At 30.9% G+C, this 14,244-nt stretch overlaps 1 protein-coding gene across 4 annotated transcripts in view; it reads left to right on the plus strand.

Moving 5' to 3' along the window:
* Positions 1–10,091: 10,091 nt before the first annotated feature.
* LOC113391990 (limbic system-associated membrane protein-like) overlaps positions 10,092–14,244 on the plus strand; it is a 153,738-nt gene continuing 149,585 nt past the window's right edge. For 2 of the 4 annotated variants that reach the window (XM_026628163.2, XM_064219361.1), the window contains exon 1: positions 10,092–10,232. The gene's annotated coding sequence lies outside the window, so the exon portion shown is untranslated. Of the gene's footprint in view, positions 10,265–10,319; positions 10,449–14,244 lie in introns of those variants that run through there. The other 2 variants (XM_064219360.1, XM_026628165.2) reach the window with 2 other exon arrangements.

Consider the following 14,244-nt stretch of genomic DNA (forward strand, 5'->3'; position numbering starts at 1 on the left):
CTTCAATGAAACATTGATGTCAACATTTAACTTACATTAAACTATTATTAAGAAAAATCTATACTAATATTATAATTCTATACTATTTTGTTCTAACTGACTAGCAGAGGAACAGCCAAACTACTACCTCTTGTTGAAATTAGGCAGCTTGTTGCTAGGCTGAAAAGGGATTTCTCGGAAATTACAACATTAAGAGAAATTGGAGTGGTAACTATATACCTACAAATGTTACCCTTAAGAAGTTAAGATGGGCAATTACACTATATAACATACATTATACCCATGGGAACGTATTAGTAACGTTTACACCGCACGGAGTTGCCAGTATTTAATATTAACTACCCTGGACAGTTTTTGTAGAGATCTGCAGCCTGACAAAGCGATGTAAATTGCCTGTAAATACCCCAATGCTGGGCTCTACCTTAGAGGAGATAATAAGGAGCTTATTCCTCCATGTTGCTCTAACGCAGTTTGATGGATACACTTGTGGCAAAACGTCGTTGAAATCACATATGCAGGTTTCCTTACGATGTTTTCCTTCACCGTTAAACCTGCGACGAATTATACACAAATTTAGTATACAAGAACTCAGTGGTGCTTGTCAGGTGAACCTAATATCATATATAACGATGACCTCTGTAGTTGAGTAGGGCGTACACCGGTTTTCATGGGTACGCCACTCCGAGGTCCCGGGTTCGATTCCCGGCCGAGTCGATGTAGAAAAAGTTCATTAATTTTCTATATTGTCTTGGGTCTGGGTGTATGTGGTACCGTCGTTACTTCTGATTTGCCATAACACAAGTGCTTTAGCTACTTACATTGGGATCAGAGTAATGTATGTGATGTTGTCCAATATTTATTTAATATTTATTTATTTATTATATGATGCAGGTGTCTAACAACTGGGCCTCGGCTCATGCAGACAAGGGTTTGAGTGGAACCGCGCGGATCAGCTTGTTATACCAATAACAATAATTGAACAATACAACACGATGCGATAGGGAAATATGAATGAAACGTTTAAATTAATGTTGAGGTCACCGGAGTCAATGTAATTAGATCATTCATGAAATGACCATAATATAGTGCGCATCTTGTGTTGCGCAACACTTCGCTTTATCATACAACTACGAATGTTCATACAACTTTACTTTCTATCTGATGACGTCTTAAGTTTCGCGGGATATATGTCGAGATAGATCATGCCTATTAAAGATTTTTCTTGGATTGGAATAAAAAAATAATTAATAATATTACTAACTTATAAAAGTAAACTCTTATCATTTTGAGTTTGAGCTTTATTATAACGTGTGTGTGGCCAACGAAGTGTGTGGCCGCTTCTTCGCTGGAAGCTGCTTTCCGGTAGTCGACTCGATATATTGACGATTCAAAAATGCTTTATTGTAAATTTTACTTAAGTAATACATTTTTGATTTAATTTTATATTATACAATTAATATAAAGTTGCCTTCAGTTTGGTTAGAACAGTAACTATTATTAATTTTACTTTACAAATACTTATTACAACCTCAAATGAAAAAAAAATCTATCATACTTAATGCATTGTTATATATCTTAAATTTAAATAAAACATTAAAAATATATTCAGTTGGTAGTGGCAAGAAATCTTCACAGTTTTATGTTAAAGCTTGATACTTCTTTATATTTGTTTTTATGTTTTAATTTACATAAGCACAGATAAAAAATATTTTCAGTCTCTACGTCGATCAACGCTCCAGGTACAACGTAGATAAAAAGTTAAAACGAATTAGAAATACAGAAAAAAAAGCGGGCATACAAGCGTCACCTTTTGTATTTATTAGTCTAAATTTTCAATTTATGTTGTATGTATTCGTGGCTGATTGTGAAGTTAATTGCTGTAAGGTCACAAGAGATAACATTACCAGAATTAAATGTAGGAAATGCAGTATCATTTTCAACTTCAATGATGTATTTTAAATGCGTCATTGTTGAATAGACAATATGGCGACCGTCTAGTAAAATGGCGGGTAAAATATTTTTTTAATAATTTGCCTTTAGTGTACTTGAAACTACTGTTATGGCTAGATATTTCAATCCTGCCTTTATATATAGTTATACATTACATTATTTTGTAATTTGTATTTGCATATTTTTATGTTATAGGTGGCAAACGCGCAGGAGGCTCACCTGGTGGAAAGTGACTACCATGGATATCTGCAACACCGGAGGGCTTGCAGATGCGTTGCCGGCCTTTAATGAAGGAGTACGCTATTTTCTTGAAGGTTTCCAAGTCGTATCGGTTCGGAAGAACCGCCGGCGAAAGCTGGTTCCACAGATTGGTTGTGCGAGGCAGAAAATGTCTTAAAAATCGCGCTGTTGTGGATTTTCAGACATCTGGGTGGTGCGGGTGAAACTTAGAATTTTGATGAGATTATTAGAATTTTGCTGTGGTTTCTATTTGAAGGCTGAGTTAGCTTGTGTAAAAACACACGCACAAGGACAGACACAAGATACACTAGTTAAAGGCGTATTGACTGTTTTAGAAGTTGTCAATATTTAATTCCAATGCGGGCAGTTTTTCCGCATCGTGTTGATCGACTCGATCTGCAAATGTGTGTCACACTTTTGCAGATCGAGTTCAACTTTTGTATTTTAGGGCATGGAAATCGTAGGCATAAGATAAATCACGTGTCCTCCTCCACTTGATATTAGGTAGTCGTTATGGCATTGTAAAAATTATGACCATCCTTTGCACTGTCCATGTACAACCAACCATGAGAATTAAGACATTATATTCCTTGTCCCTGTAGTTTTACTAGGTCACTAACTATTCACACTTAGCACAACGTTACCAACGATTACAGGGCTGCACCAACCCCTATAACGAAGTCAAATTAGTCAATACACAAACTTTTTAAATTTTTATTTATTAAATTTTACGATTAGTCAGACATTAATAAACACATATCAGTTTATAACAAATGTTTACGACTAAATGACAACAAAATAATCAGTCTTGCAATGTAGAACAAACAAACGCACAATTATTCTCGGAATCATAGCACTTTATGTATATAGATATTCCTTGCATACAAATAATATTGCATCTTATAAATAAATATTACACAGCAAGTGATACAATGTTTTCATCACGTTGGAAATATTTTTACTTTTATTGATTAGTCATTGACTTAGTTGTAATGGTTCGGACACACTTACGCTTAAGTCAACGGAAGTAGCTGCCTTGCTTTAAACAAATCGTACATATGGCCTGAACACGATAATGGGTCAACTTTAAAAATTGTTCGTAATAGCTCGTTTCGCAGTTGTTTGACTGTAGCTTTATAGACAAGAACTTCAATAACCACTTATTAAGACGCGACCGTAGATTTAGAGAGAACATAAACTATTTCAAGAACTACACAATCGCTTAATTGAGAGGATTAGCCATTAGATGTTGAAAAAGAGTAACTACTGAGTTTCTTGGCGGTTCTTCTCGGTAGAATCTACATTCCAACCGGTGGTAGCTTCACTTAATATAGTTTGTTAAATGACGATTCAAAAGTGCTTGTAAAAATACTTGAATAAAGAGAATATTTTGATTTTGATTTTATTACAAGGAAATAAACCATTCCAGTTACATCGATTGCAATATCGATCATTATTTTTATATATATAACATATATTTAAGGTGTGATAAGGTGGTCTATTTTTTTAGCTGATTTTTAACTACCACCAAAATCAACTTTATATTCAAGTAGGCTCATAAAAGCACTTTTGAATCGTCATGTTTCAGTGTTGAATTAAATGTAAATCTGTCACAGATTCGGAAAGTAGATTCTACCGAGATGAACCGGTTAGAAACTCAGTAATTACTCTTGTCCATAATTTTAAATGCAGTCTGTAAAGTACAATAAAATTTATACGTATCTCGTCTATAAATGAACAGATACTAACTCCACGTTTTTTGATCATTTATATAATCTTGTATTGAGTAATAATAATTATCAATTGACATGAACTTAATTTTTTTTTAATATTTCAAGTTAAATATAGCTGTGGAATCTTATTATGGATACGAATACTACGGTCCAAGAAGGATGTATAACTTTCTGTAATCACACACAGACAGGGACACAGCCAACAGCTTTACGTTGTTTCCGAAACATTGACAGTTCGTTGACAGAAAAATCGAAGACGAAATATCGGGATTGTGGTTATTGCTTGTAACAATTTCAGTTTAAGCAAGCCCCTGGACTAGAGAGTCGTTTAAAGCATTCAGTGTAAACAATGGAATGATTTTAAAGCATATGAAAGCTATGTGACGATGCATTTCATTGACGGGGATTCCCCATATAACCTGTATGTAATGCCAACTGTGTAGTGGTTACAGCAGCTCTAAATCCGGGCTTCACTGGTAATACATAAATGAGTCACGATGGTGACCTTAGATCCTATGATCCTAGGGTTCATCATCGTGAATCATTTATTGATGTCATACGATTGTAATGTAAGTTGGATATATGTATATACGCAGCTACTCCGTGTTAAAGAACGTATACAAGAACTGTTTTTTTTTATGTGGATAGAGTGCGAGTTGATAGTCAATAATGTTGCCAGATTAAACTCTTAAATTACCTCTGAAAACGCATTCATGAAAAATTTATTGAAAGTTTTTGTGTCTTTAAAATATTTTTTAATAACTCAGTCGAGGTGTTTAAAATCAGTTTATGAATAATATATTTTTTTTAAATTTAAAATCAATAATATTTGTGACAATGGTCTAATTCTACTGTATTGGAAATAATAATTGACTCATATGTTATTTCCCTGCTAACAAATAATTCAAAATATGAAATATTATTAATGTCTACAAAAACATATTATTTACTGAATAAACCGATATTTTCGATTTTTAAAAGTAATTACTCATGACTATTTATTTTAACATTCAAGAAAATATTCTTATAACGCAATTGAGACCACAACCGCATAAATATATTAATTCACTCTAAGTAACCCGATTTTAGCTCTTCTGTCATTGTGGTCTAGGTTTTAAGAAATTCAGGTTTTTCCCTTTAGGTAAGTCATAGCATGAGCTGAAAATAAAACTAAAATTATGTCGTAATTATTAAGAGTAATATTTATATATAACAGTGTTGACTTCAAAAATCTAAAGACTAATATAGTTTTTATGTCATCCTTAAATGTCAAGTTTGTTACCAACGCCATTATTGAAGTTATTTATTAAAAAGAAAATTGATTCAAATTTAGAAGCATCTGTTTAAAAATAGCAATGATTTTTTTTTCGTAAATTTTAATTAATTTAATATCGATTCGCAAATCAAAAATTCTTGATTGTTCAAATTTTATGTAAAACTGCATGTATTGGTATTACTTCCTGATCCATTTTCAAGCTGAATCTAATCAAAAGTGTTCTTATTATATCTTAAGAGATATATATATAATATCGCAATTAACACTTTAATTTTTTTATTTAATTTTTTTTTTCCCAGAGATAAGTCGTTTTCCTACTATGTCTAGACATAAAAGTATTTATCCTTGGTATTAAGATCTAAAATATATAATGTTATAATATTAAATGAGCAAATCTTGTGTATGTTTATTTAAATATATTTCGTGTATCCCAGACACGGTTCTAGCGATTGGTTTCAAATTTAGATTAGGTTTCGCTTTTATTCAGTGATTTACCAAGAGTAAATGCACAAGAATTATATATTCATACATATTTTAAATAAATAAATAAAAATAAATAAATAAATATACATATATGTAATTATTCGTCCTGGATTCGTATAGATAGAATAAGGATATACATAAAACGTATATTTTGTAATGTATATAATTGTATTGCTTTATTCGGCGCACTCCAGTAAAACCAGACCGCATGATTTTACGGATTAAATATAAGACCTTATTGAATTATATATTTATTAAAATATCTCTCATGGATCACGTGCCTTTGTGAAAACTGTATACAAACTCACTAGGGTGACTTTATTTTATAATATACAGTGTTAAAGATATACCTGAACATTTTCTTAAATTAATGACTCAGCTAGGTAAGGCATATAATGGCGCCGTTTTTAAAAAAGGAATGTTCGTAAAAAACTTCTCGTCGACTTCCTGAACGTCTAGATCGTAATCAGTCAGTAAATTTGTCCCATTCGATGTCGCTTTTTATATTTCATGTATTTTCGATTTTATCTAAGAATTATTTGAAATGAATGTCATGTGTTTTTAATTGACTCGACCATGAAATAAACTTTTTTATATATAATAAATTAAACATTTAAATATATTAACAGAATCAATTTTATGTAAAGTGTTAATTGGTGTTGTCAGTCTGTCAATTTTTTTTTCTGAAATTATTTGATTATTGTTTATTTTTGTTTTATTGATTACAGGAATTAATTACTTTTAAAATATATTATACGATAGATATCAATTAGTAATTATTTTGATATAAATTAATCGAAGAGTGACTAAAGTGTTACAAGAGTTGTTATAGGGCTTTTGCACAATACCTAACTATAAATGACGGCTATCTTTATTCTTAAGTAAAAAAAGTTGTCATAATATACAGTTAATTGAATATTATATGTGTGGAAATTAGTGATTTACTTTTTATAGGGACGGACTGGCGAAATTGCCACAGGGTGTTATGAAGTCACTATCCCCATAAACATTGGCGCAAGTAAGAACAATCCAATACATCGCCAAAGTACCAACTTTGAATCATTGTGACTCGCCTTGTGTTCCTGAAATTACCTTGTCTCACTCACCCTTCAAACAGGAACATGACACGACACAGCAACTCTTATCCAGTAAAAATAAAATAGTTTGTAATTTAATTAATCATAATTTCAAAGCTTTTTTGTCGTCTTTATAGAAAAATAGTATAAGGCTGAAAATTCAAATCCATGATCCCAACTAAAATGCTGAGAAACGTAATGCTAACATCATATTCATCATCATCATCACATTCATAGAACGTGCGCATCTTAACCGATGATTTCGGGTTCAAATCCAGGCAGGCACCACTGAATTTTTATGTGCTTAATTTGTGTTTATAATTCATCTCGTGCTCGGTGGTGAAGGAAAACAACGTGAGGAAACCTGCATGTTTCTAATTTCAACTAAATTCTGCCACATGTGCATTCTACCAACCCGCACTGGAGCAGCGTGGTGGAATATGCTCCAAACTTTCTCCTCAAAGGGAGAGGAGGCTTTAGCCTAGCAATGGGAAAATTAACAGGCTGCTAATATTCGTTCCGCGCGAGCAGAATCAGACAATTGTTAAAAAAAGCACCGCAACGCTTGCTGGAGATAATCTGTTGATTTATAAATCATTCTTAAATTCGTCTCGTGTCTAGAAACAAGCATTTAAGATACATCACCCATTATAAGGGTTCGGGAATATTTAAATCCAACCTTTAAGCGTAATTTATTACCTTTATATTTCTATTTCTGTATTTAGGGACTGTACTTATGAATGCATTGTTGTAATATGTTCAGTAATGTTAAACTGATTTTGGATATATCAGTAAATTTCCGACTGTGACTTTGCCCGCGTGTGTACGATTCGGTCGGACGTTTGAGATAATAAGTATGCCATGTGCTGTTTCAGAATACAATTTATCTCTGTTCCAAATTTTATTTAGATCCTTACAGCGGTTCGTTCCTGGTTAAGTAATAAATATCCATCCATCTGTGCAAGCTTCCACATTTATAACTATGTGTAATATGTTTTTTCTCTACTCGTGACCACAATCTATTTGGGGGGGGGGGGGGGGGGTTATTGGGGCAACATGTCTTTTCCTTCCATTCTCCTCTATAATTCGTATCCACATTTATAACTATGTGTAATATGTTTTTTCTCTACTCGTGACCCAATCTATTTGGGGGCGGGGGGGGGGGGATTGGGGCAACATATCTTTTCCTTCCATTCTCCTCTATAATTCGTGATCTGATCGTTCACATCAATCTCTCTCGTATATCTCCTCACACACTCCATCCATGTGTTCTTAAGACCTTTAAGCTCATGCTCATCAAATATGTATGATATGTATCTAATAAATATATGTAATCTTTATATATATAATTCTTCTGTACGTTTGTATGTCACTGAACCTCAACCCGAACCTTGGGGCTGGATTTTGTGTGTGTATGTGTGGGCCTTAGTATTTTAGATTGTAGCTCAGTAGAAGTCGTTGCGATTCGATCCACCCAGGACTTTGTTTAACAATATATAAAATTGTTACTTTACATCATATATATGTGTAATCTACTGATTGACTGGACAGTTCCTTTCGGTTAAAATAACGACAGAATCTAGAATAAAAAAACTCCAATTGCTAAAAAACTTAAAATAAAATGGGTTCGAAAAATTAATACTTTTACTTGGTTGTAGGGCTTTGTGCAAGCCCATCTGGGTAGGTACCACCCACTCATCAGATATTCTACCGCCAAATAACAGTACTCTTGTTGTGTTCCGGTTGGAAGGGTGAGTGAGCCAGTGTAATCACAGGCACAAGGGACATAACATCTCAGTTCCCAAGATTGGTGGCGCATAGGTGATGTAAGGAATGGTTAAATATAATTAAATAATAAAAAAAATAATTTTGATTTGTTCTCACCCAAAATCTTACAAGATAAATGTTACTCATCTTTCAAAAGAGATAGCCTATATAAAAGTTATACGATAAGGCACAAGACAATAAAAATTGCTGTAATCTGTAGTCTGAAGTCATACGTCACCTACTTTTAAAGACGTACAAGCAATTATACACTTTATCACAGTGATATAAGTTTGAAAATGTATTCGTAAACGTCTGAAGCTTTAAAGCTCTAGTTACTCTGTGTTTATGTGTGCGTGTTCAGCAAATTTGTATGTGTATTATGGGATAGTGTTCCAGGATAGTGGTGTAAGGATTTCTTGTCGATGTTTTCTGATTATTTTATCATTTTTTATAGTTATAGTTCTATCATCGACATAGTAGATCGATTATAAAACACAATATAGCGTTTAAAGTAACATTGGGAATCATATTAAGTAAATCAATTTATATATTTGTTTGTTTAAAAGTAATACGTTTTTTATTCCATGATGAATTATTTAATTTAGCTACAAGAAATTTATTTTGAAATATTTGTTAAAGTCAATTACGAAAGAAAAACATTCTAGACACTAAAAACATGTAAAATATATTACATAAGCAATATACAGTCGAAGAAAAAGGAAATTAGACACGTAGTGACATACAAACGATAAACACTAAAAAAAAATTGTAATTGCTGGTAGAGCTTTATGCAATCCCGTTGGGGTAGATACTATCCATTTATTGTATATTCTACCGCTACTCACCACTACCTAGTATTGTTGTAATCCGGTTTGAAAGATGAGTGAGCCGGTGTTATTACAGGCCAAGGGATATAACTTCTTTGTTTCTAAAGGATCATAATACCTGCATACAAAAATATTTTCTATAGGTATTTGATTATACGAAATTAATTATTTTTTATATATGTACGTATGTACGTCTCGTTGTTGGACAAATGTCTCTTCTGTTATCCAAGAAGAGGGTTAGGAGAAGATTTGCTTATACCATAACACTGGAAGTAGCAGGTGTTTTTTTATAATCAATTTATAATAACGTTAGATCTCTTAACACCGTAAAATACACTTTATCTTTACATATAAACAGTGGCAGATCGCGTGTCATTGCATTCGCACACTATTAACGTTTAAATATAGTTTAGTATAAACTTAAAATTTGGAACTACAAACCAACAATAGTGCTGGGGATAATACAAAACTAGATTTTACTTCTTCAGGTAAAGTATTTTATTTAAACACTATACAATCTAACGAATTCATTAAAAAGCATAATATTTATAATGACTTTGTAATAAGCGTTACAATATTATTATAGTATTGAGTTATCGTGCTATTGATAACAAATGCATTTATCTATTATTACATTAAAAATGTTATAAAACAGACTGATATGTACTATGTCTACTAACGAAGTTATATAGTTATCGATATTATCTATCGATACAGCTATCGTCCTACACTAATCGTACCCACACAGTAACAATGTACTGTGAGATGCTATACAGTATATTCGGAACGCTCAGAAAGTAAAGCGTCGGAAATCGGGAGTTTGAAAGTAGTCTCAGTTCTGTTTGCGAGCGCGGCGGAACAGTCGTGTGACAATCGCCCGGTAGGTGCCCGCCAACCTTTAAATTTAAAAAAGTTATAAAAGCGTTCCAATTTTGAATAAGAAAAATTGCTGGAGATATAAAATCTTTTTTTTTTATTTTATTTTTTTTTGTGTCAAGTGCTGTGTTATAGAGTTTATATGTGCATTTTGTGTTGGATGTTTAGATCTATAGTTTCGAGTTGGTTTTATTGCGAAAACGAAAATAACTTCGGTGCGGTAAGAAATTATTTTAGAATAGATGCAGCGGCTGCGTACGAAAATATTTTATGGCCAGAGATGGTTTATTACTTACAATGAAATGCTATAGCAATAAAATATTTTTATGGTAGACATATACGATAATATATTAAACCTATAAATTATAAACTTCGAATAACCTTCTAATATGTTGTTGCTAGAAAAAGGCCCAATAAGAAATTTGTGTTATCTTAATTTTATTTGTTTTTCCTAGCAATGTTCGGTAAATTATCAGTTAAACTAAAGAATTATATAAACTGCGAAGATTTAAAAAAAAAACCATACATCGTTTATCTGGTGTTAGGTATTTTTTTAGCGGTTTTTAGATGACCTAAAAATATCTAGATATTTATTTTAGATCGCGATAAGCTGTGATTTCTGTGTGAAAGTTTTTTATCGTTAGCCTGAAAATTTCTTTATTTGTTTGAGTACTAAGATCTATCTATCCATTCTAAATTTCAATAATCAGATAACAGTTCACAGGTGTTCCAACTTAGTGATTTCAAAAAAGCGTCAATTTTAAACGTTAAGCTGCCCATTTTTTGTATGAATTTTGATTTTGATAAAACTAATAAAATCATTCGTGAAGTATGAACAACCAGTAAAAATGATTGAATTATTTTATAAGATATTTAAGTATGCTAAATTAAATTATTTTTTAAATAATTTTACTTTTTACCTCAAGGATTAACCAAGTCAAACTATAGCCTGTATATTTAAAAAAAAAAAAACCTATTCAAATGGCATTACTACTGACGCAGCATTTATTTTTTAACAGCTTTTACGAGCTATTTTTTTTTCAAGAAATAAAAATTTAGATATAAACAGAGATACTAAAGATTAAAATAGACTATGTGAAGTATTAGGAAACAGATACATTTTAGTAGAGCCCTTAATTCGTCAACGTGCACTTACAATCTGCGTAGTTCTTTTTAAGTATATTATGTTTTTAATTTCAATGAATAAACATATCCCTATAATAAATAGTAAAAGATGTTGAAACAAAAAGTTTCTTTTGATTTTCTTTTACCTCTTTTAATAATTATTTCACATAGAGACTTAAGAGTCGTTAAACTTTTATGATATGTCTAGATAATCAAGGTTATACACCATATGGCTCTGTCCGACTAGTATGCTGATCGATGTTTGAGTGTATTTTTAAATTTACGATAAATATTCCGAACTAAAATTAAGAGTTATTGAAAATTTTATTACTATTAAAATAAAAATCCGACAATTGTTCGATATATGAAATAAGTAATTTTAATGTATAAAAATATTTAAAAAAAAAACTATATTCAATTTTGTATTGCTACAGACTAGCACTAATAGGACAATATTCGTATTAAAATCTTTAAGGTTGAAAATAATATGCGTACACGCGCTGAAAGTTATACTTCTTCCTAGTAGAATTCGATAATTAACTAGAAAGTACTTTAAGTATTCTTCCATGTAATAAATATATTCCGTTCTTTTCAGTTGACAATCAAAAAGAAAGTGCAATATTACAATGTTTAATAAAAATATTTGAATGTCAATTCCGTTTCACGCTAAAATTTATACTCAAATTTAAAAAAAGAACTGCCCACATAGCTGCCCCTAAAGTAGCGAATAAAAATACATTGTAACGTATAAAATACGTTATATTTTAATGAAGGCATTTTACATTTTTAAAATCATTAAATTTATCATTAAAATTTACCTACTCCGAAATGACGTGTTCTTATCTTCAAAGTTTAAGCGGAAAGATAAAACAAAACTAATTAAGAAAAAATTAAATTCAAATAATTTCACCGAATTTTATCCGTTGAGAAAACGAATAATAACAGGAATGATTAGGTTTTTAATAGTATTTCCTTGTCTGTGGGTTTTATTATGAATGAAATTAAATGATGGTCTCATTCATAATATCATTCGAGTAAAATGAAGTAATGTTGATTGAATTAAAAATTTATTGCGAAGAATGAAACATGATTTTTTATCTTTTTTTTTATTTAGTCTATACAAAAATTGTTCCCGTTATTGTAAAATGGCGATTCAAAAGGGTTTCAAACTCAAACTCAAATTCCTTTATTCACTATAGAAGCATTTCATTTACTTATTGATAGTCAAATTAAACACTACCACCGGTTCGGAAAAGGAAACACACTGACCTGAGAAGAACCGGCGAAAGAAACTCAGCCTTTCTTTTTGTCAATCTAATTTGGTTTGTAAGAGGAATCTCGGAATTTTTAAATTTAATTACTTTAGTATATTTGAAATCTTGATTTTGAATATGTTATTTTTATTATTATTATATTATGATGCATATACATACACCGATAGTGAATTTATTTAATTTTTATTTCATTGATTTTGACTTTACCTTCACTGTGACTACAGGAATTTTACTATATGAAGTGCTTATTTCAATTTGATAACATAAATTATTATTATACATTTATGTAACGGTTATAAATTATTTTTACAACCGGTCTCCTTGTTTTGTGCAGATAAGTGTCCAGGTGTTGATAATTTTTTTTTTATAATAGCAACACTACAGAACGTGTAATAAAAAATACCTCGTTATAATATTATACGATTTCAATTATCTGGCCAGATTGAAAAATTGCTGTTCTTAATATTTATGTGTACGTGAGTAAGATCACGTGAATCACGTGAAAACGTAAATCCGATGTTCAATCAAATTTGTCGGATGCGTAAAATTATCTACAAAATATTTAAGATATGTCACAATTTTTTATAGGTAATATTTGTAACATTGATTAAATTATATGGCTGGATAGATTGTTACAACTGAGAACGCCAACATTTGGTCGCTAAGTACACGCACACTAGTAATATGACGTTTAGCTTGTATCTAGCATAGCTGTCAAAGACACCAAAAATAATAAAAAAAATCTTATACTGTGGAAAATAAAATGATTGTAGAATAATATGATACCTCTTTAGTCATTTATATATATATGAACATGCAAATACACGCGTCCATATTACGCAATTAGCAGATTATGTGCATTTATTTGCATAATTCCTCGCCTTGACATTCAATATTACTCAAGCTCTATGAGTAATAACGTCATTGTTTCTTTTATTAACTAACCAAATACCATAAATCAATACTTCTCACGTAATATGGAATATGTTTTATCGTGTAAAACTGTTTTTTTTTTTTTAACGAACTGACAAATGCATTATATTTTGTTATTTTTTTGCCGCCAGTGTTTTTGTCAAAGTGACATTTATATTTTTTAAACGAATATTAGATTTATAGCAGGTTTTTATTTAAGTAATACATATTATAATAGCACTGATCTAGTGTTCTTATTCCCAAATATATGTCAATCATAATCGTACGAAGTTGTCTTTGAGTAATCGATATTGTTATCGCAATCTCTTTGATAAGTATTAGATTGACTATGGAAATCAATTTGTAACTTATAAATAGTAACGGTAGTTCTTCGTTCTATTTTAAATTCGCCTTATTATTAAACAAAAATGAATATATATTTTATAAAATTTTCCTTAACTCAAAGAAAGCATCAACATTATAATAATAATTACAAATCGTATTATGTTTTTGTTTTTTAGTTTATTCTTTTTATGCAATTTGTTAGTTATTTTAAATATGGATAAAAAATGTTGACAAAAAAAAACACCTGCACCGTAACAAAAAGGGTACATCTATAATTTAATAATCTGTGCCGCCCACAGACGCAAAAAGAGGATGTAATTTGGCCGCAAGATTATTTCTTTTGTCTGGTATATGAAAATT

Source organism: Vanessa tameamea, chromosome 27 (assembly GCF_037043105.1).
Source record: "Vanessa tameamea isolate UH-Manoa-2023 chromosome 27, ilVanTame1 primary haplotype, whole genome shotgun sequence".
NCBI lineage: Eukaryota > Metazoa > Arthropoda > Insecta > Lepidoptera > Nymphalidae > Vanessa > Vanessa tameamea.